This window comes from Bufo gargarizans, chromosome 11 (assembly GCF_014858855.1).
Source record: "Bufo gargarizans isolate SCDJY-AF-19 chromosome 11, ASM1485885v1, whole genome shotgun sequence".
Taxonomy (NCBI): Eukaryota; Metazoa; Chordata; class Amphibia; order Anura; family Bufonidae; genus Bufo; species Bufo gargarizans.
Genome location: NC_058090.1, coordinates 27,100,068 through 27,108,958, shown reverse-complemented (window position 1 = coordinate 27,108,958; position 8,891 = coordinate 27,100,068). Strand labels below are relative to the sequence as shown.

At 45.0% G+C, this 8,891-nt stretch overlaps 1 protein-coding gene across 1 annotated transcript in view; it reads left to right on the top strand.

The window, feature by feature from the left end:
* Positions 1-278: 278 nt before the first annotated feature.
* Positions 279-8,891, top strand: part of LOC122922156 — a 92,196-nt gene continuing 83,583 nt past the window's right edge. Inside the window, exon 1 of the transcript XR_006387097.1 lies at positions 279-295. The gene's annotated coding sequence lies outside the window, so the exon portion shown is untranslated. The remainder of the gene's footprint in view (positions 296-8,891) is intronic.

Below are 8,891 nucleotides of genomic sequence, written 5' to 3'. Positions count from 1 at the left end.
TCGTAAGCTACACTGGTCATAATTGTGATGGATATAATCATAATGGAGCTTACAAAGGCCACATTATCCAATAGATATTTTGAGTTTAATCATTTCCTGTGAATCAGTAAATGTAAAAAAAAAAAAAAAAGTAAGATTTTCGTTATTCACACAAGCGATGACAAAACAGACAAGCCGCCCTCCGCCCTGTATTATACAGCTCTCATCCCTGCAAATCCCGACAACTTGTAAAAACACCAATGAACGACTCCTCTGCCAGAAAGTGTCCCTGATTAATGCGCCGTGAAGCTGCCAGGTAACTCATTTATATTTAGCTCATGTCGGGAGGTGATGTCATCGGCTTTCTATTGCTATTACACCAAATGTGTGCAATCAGCTAGAGACTGCATAGAGTCCTATTGTATAATGCATGTATGTTAGGCCTCCTGCGCACAAACGTTTTTTTCCCCGTTTACGGTCCGTTTTTTGCATTCCGTATACGGAACCATTCAGTTCACATTTCAATGGTTCCGCAAAAAAAAAAACACGGAATGTACTCTGTATGCATTCCGTTTTTCCGTTCAAAGATAGAACATGTCCTATTATTGCCACGCAAATCACGTTCCGTGGCTCCATTCAAGTCAATGGAGCTGTAAAAAAAAACGGAACGGATACGGAATGCATCAGTTTGTCTTCCGTATCTGTTCCGTTTTTGCGGAACCATCTATTGAAAATGTTATGCCCAGCCCAATTTTTCTATGTAATTACTGTATACTGTATATGCCATGCTTCCGTTTCCGATCCGCAAAAAACTGAAAAACGGATCAGTTTAAAACGGACCGCAAAACACTGAAAAAGCCATACAGTCGTGTGCAGGAGGCCTTAAACTGCGGTCATTACTGCATGCTCCATTGATATATATCTTTTCCCAATACTTTCCTCCTGCTTTTGTTCCCATGTTTATTATTGATCAGTTTTTACTGTTGCTTATATAGCGCCCATATATTCCGCAGCGCAGTACAGTTATCGTCACCAATCACATCCGTCTGTCCAAAGGGGCGTCCCGGCCTAAGGCTAGTTTCAAGCGTTTACCATCTCAGGCTGCTCCCTGCCGGAGATGTCTGTATCCGGCACTGCCAGACTCTACCTGACCAGCGGTTTTCGGACGGATAATCCTCTGGGTTGCAGCTGGATCCCCATCGGTCCCCATTATAGTCAATAGGGACGACGGGTGTCAGGTAGAGTCCGGCAGTACAGGATCCAGATCCCTGCCGGAGATGGTAAACGCCACCGATGCGGTAGCTTCCGGCAATGCCGGTATGCAGAGTGATCCAAGTGTTCTCTGCCGGATCTAAAAACGGCAGTGTGACACAGGCCTAAATTCCTTAAGGTAAGTCTCATGCGTGAGATATGCCATCTATGTGTAAGATGGACCAACTCCTTTAATAGGTATTTGTCATCTATTAGATGCTCTTTCCAACTGATATTTGTGGGTATTATTGTACCGGCTGCATATTGACCCAAAGTGTGAAAGCATATACATCAAATACGGATTATGGTGCCTCCCAGTCTGACTGGGTGTGTTCACACTTGGCAGATTTGTTGTGGGAATTTTTGCAGTTGAAAAACAGGTCGTTACATGTGAATGGGCTGTTTCAGTGGCAGAGGCGTGGAAATCTGCAACAAATGTGACCTTTGTGAATGCCCCCCCTTTGAACAGCAAATGCTGATGTGGTTAAGGGTTATTCAGGTTAGTTGACGTTATCTCCTGATTGGATTGGTGGGTGTCTCCGACTGTTGGGACCCCCTACTGATCATGAGACTTCGCCACGGGGGCTCCAATCAGAGGATAAAGTGAGCTCCCTCTGTCTAACCCCACAGATGCAGCATCTGAAGGGTTAAGTGACTGGGATCGGAGTCATCTCCATTCCCAGTCACTGCCAAAGGGGAGGAACTGTATTATTACAGTCGGCACCTGGCGTGTATACAGCGAGCTCAGCGCGTACCCTTAACGCTTATGAAGTACAGGTACATTGCATTAAGGGGTTAGGCAGCACGCTGGCTCAGTGGTTAGCACTGGGGTCCTGGGTTCCAATCCTACCAAGGACAACATCTGCATGGAGTTTGTATGTTCTCCCCGTGTTTGCGTGGGTTTCCTGTGGTTTCTTCCCACACTCCAAAGACTTAGGCCTCATGCACACGACCGTTGTGTGCATCCGTGGCCGTTGTGCCGTTTTCCGTTTTTTTTCGCGGACCCATTGACTTTCAATGGGTCCGTGGAAAAATCGGAAAATGCACCGTTTTGCAGCCGAGGCCGTGATCCGTGTATCCTGTCCGTCAAAAAAATATGACCTGTCCTATTTTTTTGACGGACAACGGTTCACGGACCCATTCAAGTCAATAGGTCCGTGAAAGAACACGGATGCACACAAGATTGGCATCCGTGTCCGTGATCCGTGGCCGTAGGTTGCTTTTTTTTTTTTTTTTTTTTTTTTATAAATATTTTATTTTCCAAAAAAGATTAATGTACAACAGTCTTCCATTTCAATATAAAAGAGATAAAGTGAGAGTGCAGAAATGGTTTCATCTCAACCTGTACTAAATTTCAATTTTAATTATTTATAAACCCCCCCTGTCCCTCCCTCCACCCCCCCCCCCTTTTTTTTTTTTTTTTTTTTTTTTTTTTCCCTTTCCCTTTCCGCGGGGCTGCCATATCTGCATCTTTAACATTGTTATTGTTTCCAATTGTTTCCAATTGCCAGTGGCCCCCTCTTCTCCTCCACAAAGCCGCTGTACCCACATAGACTGTCATTGTTTCCAGTTACCCCAGATCCGCAGCCAGGCTGCCTTTTTCCGTGCTGTTTGAGCTAGGGTGTGTTCATACTGCCTAACTCTGTTCATCCACTCCAACCACTCCTGAAAACTGGGGTATTTCATGGTGCCCCAATGTTTCACAATTATTATTTTGGCTAGTGCAATGCCCCGAAACCACAGTATCTGCTCTGTTTTATTTTCGTCTGTCTCTGGGAGTGTACCCAGAATGGCATAATCAATGCATGCCTGGTATTTCATTGGGGAAAGGTCCTGCAGTTTCCGAAATATTTTTATCCAATATTCATTTATCCCTGGGCATTCCCACAGCAGGTGTTTATAATCTCCTCTGTCTTTGTTACATTTATAGCAGTTCTGTTTCCTATCTTTATAAATGGTATGCAATAATGCTGGTGTATAATAGAGACGGTGTATAATTTTCAGAAGAATCCATGCATGAGCGGGTGAGACGGTCGATCTTTTAATGTTTCTGTACACAGTATTCCAGATAATAGGTTCCCCTTTATGTAAATCTCTTTCCCATTTAGCTTCACCCCTAAATGTGATCGTTTTTGTGTATTCATATTTAAACTTAGCGTATATATGTGATATAGAGCTGTTTAATGTCATGTCAAAACAAAAATCTAAAAAAGTATTCCTTACTATCTTCAAATAATTCTTATTCTCCGTGTATTGTATAGCGTGACGTAATTGTTCATATCGAAATTTATCAATAAATCCTAATATAATGTCTGGTAATATTTCATTTAAGGGCTTAATCAGTCCCTGATGAAAAAATTGTGCAATGAAATATATCCCATTTTTTTCCCAATATTCAGCGTGACCTAATTGCATAACTTGTGATAAGTGTGCGTTCCCCCACAGTGGGGTGTACTGAACTGCCTCAGATATGCCCGTCATATCTCTAATTTGTTGCCAGATATACCCGAGCATTCTACAAAACGGATTTGTTATTGTTTTCTTCTTAAGAATACCGGTTTCAAGAATATGAAAAAGATCCGACCATGGTCTACAATGCTCCCCAAAAAGAAGACAGATGCATTTATTCCTCCGATTCTTAGCGCACCATCTCAGTTGGGCAGCTAAATAATATCCTTTTAAGAAAGGGATGGACATTCCACCCTCTTCTTTATACAGATACTGAATCTTAATTCTAACTCGTTTGCGGCCCCAAATAAGTTCATTAAAAAGGGTCTCTAGCTTGTTGAAAAACTTGTCTTCTATCGTGATTGGACTAGCGTTGAAAACGTATAATAACATTGGTAATAATGTCATTTTAATAAGCGCTATTCGGTTAATTTGTGATATAGGGAGTTTTAGCCATGTTCTAATTTTTTCCCTAACTTTATCTATTATTGGGATTATATTCAGTTTCAAATAGTGTTCCAATTTGGTCCCTATCTGGATACCCAGGTACAGTAGGGAGTCTGCTGGGGTCAATATACTGACCCGAAAATTGTGGCCCCGTGGAACTGGGCGTCTCAGTGGGAGAAATTTAGATTTCTCCCAGTTTATGTCGTATCCAGATAGGGATCCAAACTCATCCAGACTGTCCATAACCCTGGGCAGGTTAATATACCCCTTTCCTAGATAGAGCAGCATATCGTCCGCATATAAACTAATTTTATCAGCTTCCCCCTCGCACCCGAAGCCAGATATTTCCTCATCTGTTCTAATTTTGCATGCAATTGGCTCCAGGAATAGCGAGAAGAGCAAAGGGGAAAGGGGACAGCCCTGGCGTGTTCCTCGGGTCAGGGGAAAGGGGGCAGAGTACTCTCCATTAATTCGGACCCTCGACACCGGGTTTTGGTACAGAATGCGAACCCATCTGGAGAAATACTCGCCCATCCTCACCCGTGATAATACTTTCCAAAGGAAGGGCCACTCCACCCTGTCAAAGGCCTTAGCGGCATCAAGAGACAGGATGGAGCAGTCCCCCCCGTCCCCCGTCTGGATGTTCAAGAACACCCGCCTTATATTATCCTGTATATTTCTTTTGGGAATAAACCCGGTTTGATCTACATGGACAACTTTATGTATGACAGTTTTTAATCTGTTGGCTAACAATTTGGCAAGAATTTTATAATCTGTGTTCAGCAGAGAGATAGGGCGGTAGGAAGCAGCCAACAGCGGATCCTTCCCCTTTTTGGGGATCAATGTGATGATGGCTTCCATCCATGAGGGGGGTAGGGAACCCTTTGTCCAAGATTGATTTAGTACCTCCAACATTGGGGGAAGAATCGTTCCCTCATGTTGCCGATATACTTCGAATGGAAAACCATCCGCCCCTGGGGACGTATTACCCTTGATGGAGTGCAACGTGGTCTGTAGCTCGGTCAGTTGTATAGGTCTATTTAACCAATCGATGTCTTGTTGGTCAAATTCAGGGATGTCAATATTATCCAAATATTGATCTATTTTTCCTCCCTGATTTTGGGACCCGGCTTGATATAATGTAGAAAAATACCTAGTAAATTCCTTTAGGATGTCATCAGGGTCTCGTAAGATATTCCCTGCCTCTGTCCTAATTCCAGTAATATTGGAACCTCCCCTTTGGTTTTTTACTATCATAGATAATAATCTGCTTGGCTTTCCGGACTCACTAAAACTCCTCAACCCTGAAAAAAACATTTTGTTTTGTGCTTTTTTGTATAAATTTTGTTTATATTCCTCCTGTGCCTTTTTAAGTTCGAGTTGTTTTTCTATAGTATTTACAAAGATAATCTCATTCGTTATCCGGTTGAGCCTCCCTTCTATTTCTTTTTGGGTTTGGGCGAAAAGATTTTTCTGTTTCCTAATTTCATGAGAATATATACCCCGGAGGTATGCCTTAAGCGAGTCCCAAACCATATGAATATGTGTTGAATTAACATTATCCCTCCAAAAGAGTTTTATTTCTTCATTAATCTTATCTAGATCCCTTATCAATGTCATCCAATGGGGGTTAAGTTTAAAGATTCTATTTTGGTTTGGTTTCTTAGGGCTATCCAGTATTACCATGACCGGGCTATGGTCAGAGATGCCATGACATTCATAATTCATTTTTTTAACCCTATTAATAAGCCCGGGGCTGGCGAGAGCCAGATCAACTCGAGACATGGACCTATATGTGTTACTAAAGCAAGAAAATACCTGCTTATTTCCGTAAAGGGATCGCCAGATATCGACCAGTGCCATCTCCGTACTGATTCTGGATAGCACTGTACTTGATCCCAGATTTGATTCATAGTTAGTTATGGTCGAGGTCCTATCTTTCTTAGTGTCCATGACCGAGTTGAAATCACCCATCACCAGCACCGGGCACTCCTCTCGTGCTGTAATATATGCCATCAATTTACATAATACAGTAGTAGTAAAGGGGGGCGGAATATATATAAACGCTAAGATTATCCTTTGCCCCTGCCAATAGCAGTGCAAAAAGATGTACCGGCCCTCTTGATCAATTAGCTGTTCTATTGGGTCATAATCTACCTGTCTATGAACATACACACTGATTCCCCTGGAGTATATAGAGTGGCAGGAATGGTATTCGTGAGAGGCCCATCTCCTTCCGCCCAGTGCCGCTATTTTATCACCTGTAAGGTGTGTTTCTAACAGGGCCACTATTGCTGGTAAATGTCTAGAGACCAAATCGAACACTGCGCACCTCTTAATTTTATCCGCAAAACCGCGGATATTCCATGTCAATATGCTAGACATTTTAAGGAATATGGCAACACTGAGCGGGAGAACAGGGGAGCCACCAGCGACATATCCTCAACACCACGACAGGCCCCCGCGGAAAGAAATCCCCTCCCCCAACCCCCAAAAACCCCAATCCCATTCTGACCTGCGAGTCGCAGAACGCGGCTCATAGGTCTCTAACTGTAGACTATCCCCCCCCACCGCCGACCACCCCAGCTCTCCCCCACCACGACCATAGGCGAGTTATTTAATGCCCTGAGAGTCCATCCAATCGACGGCGTCGCTTGGGTTGGAGAAAAATTGTACGGTTTCTTTATAGATGATCCGTAGTTTCGCAGGGTACATCATGGAATATTTTAGTTGGGCTTGTATCAGTCTCTTTTTAACATCCTTATATTCTCTTCTTTTATCTTGCGTAGTTTTCGAAAAGTCCGGGTATATCTCTATATTAGTATCATTATATTTCACCGTTTGCGCTTCTCTCTTCCACTTAAGGATATTATCCCGATCCCTTGAGGAGGTCATTTTAATTAACAAAGGCCTTGGTGCTAGTCCTGGTAGGGGTTTTCTTGTTGGAATACGGTGTGCTCTCTCCACTATGGGTCCTAGAGCTGCTCCTGAGGCTGCTATATTATCTAACAGCCATTTTTGTGTGAAACCTATAGGGTCGTCTTTTTCTACTCCTTCTGGAAAACCCACTAATTTGAGATTGTCTCTCCGTGATCTGTCCTCCAAGTCGGCCATTTTTTCCTTCAGTGCCTTATTATCATTCAGACGGATCCGAAGATCCGTCTGCATAAAAGCTTTTTCTGATCTAAGTTTTCACTTCGTGAAAACTCATTTCCGACAGTATATTCTAACACAGAAGCGTTCCCATGGTGATGGGGACGCTTCTAGTTAGAATACACTGCAAACTTGGTACAAGACTGCCCCCTGCTGCCTGGCACCACCCGATCTCTTACAGGGGGATATGATAGCACAATTAACCTCTTCAGGTGCGGCACCTAAAGGGGTTAATTGTACTATCATATTCTCCTGTAAGAGATCAGGGCTGCCAGGCAGCAGGGGGCAGACCCCCCCTCCCCAGTTTGAATATCGTTGGTGGCACAGTGTGCGCCCACCATCGCCCCCCCCTTCCTCCCTCTATAGTTGAGAATCGTTGGTGGCACAGTGTGTGCCCACCATCGCCCCCCCCTTCCTCCCTCTATAGTTAAAAATCGTTGGTGGCACAGTGTGCGCCCACCATCGGCCCCCCCTCTCTCTATAGTAGTAACAACCATTGGTGGCAGTGTGCGGCCTCCCATCTGCCCCCCCCCCCCCCCCGATCATTGGTGGCAGCGGAGTTCCGATCGGAGTCCCAGTTTAATCGCTGGGGCTCCGATCGGTAACCATGGCAACCAGGAAGCTACTGCATCCCTGGTTGCCATGGTTACTTAGCAATAGTACAATTGTAGAAGATTCATACTTACCTGCTTGCTGCTGCGATGTCTGTGACCGGCCGGGAGCTCCTCCTACTGGTAAGTGACAGTTCTTTAGCAATGCACCGCACAGACCTTTCACTTACCAGTAGGTGGAGCTCCCGGCCGGGGACAGACATCGCAGCAGCAAGCAGGTAACTATGAGTCTTCTACTATTGTACTATTGCTAAGTAACCATGGCAACCAGGGATGCAGTAGCTTCCTGGTTGCCATGGTTACCGATCGGAGCCCCAGCTATTAAACTGGGACTCCGATCGGAACTCCGCTGCCACCAATGATGGGGGGGGGGGGGGAATGGGAGGCCGCACACTGCCACCAATGGTTGTTACTACTATAGAGAGAGGGGGGGCCGATGGTGGGCGCACACTGTGCCACCAACGATTTTTAACTATAGAGGGAGAAGGGGGGGCGATGGTGGGCACACACTGTGCCACCAACGATTTTTAACTATAGAGGGAGGAAGGGGGGGCGATGGTGGGCGCACACTGTGCCACCAACGATATTCAAACTGGGGAGGGGGGGGTCTTCCCCCTGCTGCCTGACAGCCCTGATCTCTTACAGGAGAATATGATAGTACAATTAACCCCTTTAGGTGCCGCACCTGAAGAGGTTAATTGTGCTATCATATCCCCCTGTAAGAGATCGGGTGGTGCCAGGCAGCAGGGGGCAGTCTTGTACCAAGTTTGCAGTGTATTCTAACCTGAAGCGTCCCCATCACCATGGGAACGCCTCTGTGTTAGAATATACTGTCGGAAATGAGTTTCACGATGTAGCTCATATCCGACAGTATATTCTAACGTAGAGGCGTTCCCATGGTGATGGGGACGCTTCAAGTTATGTTCGGGTGTCCGCCTGGCCGTGCGGAGGCAAGCGGATCCGTCCAGACTTATAATGTAAGTCAATGGTGACGGATCCGTT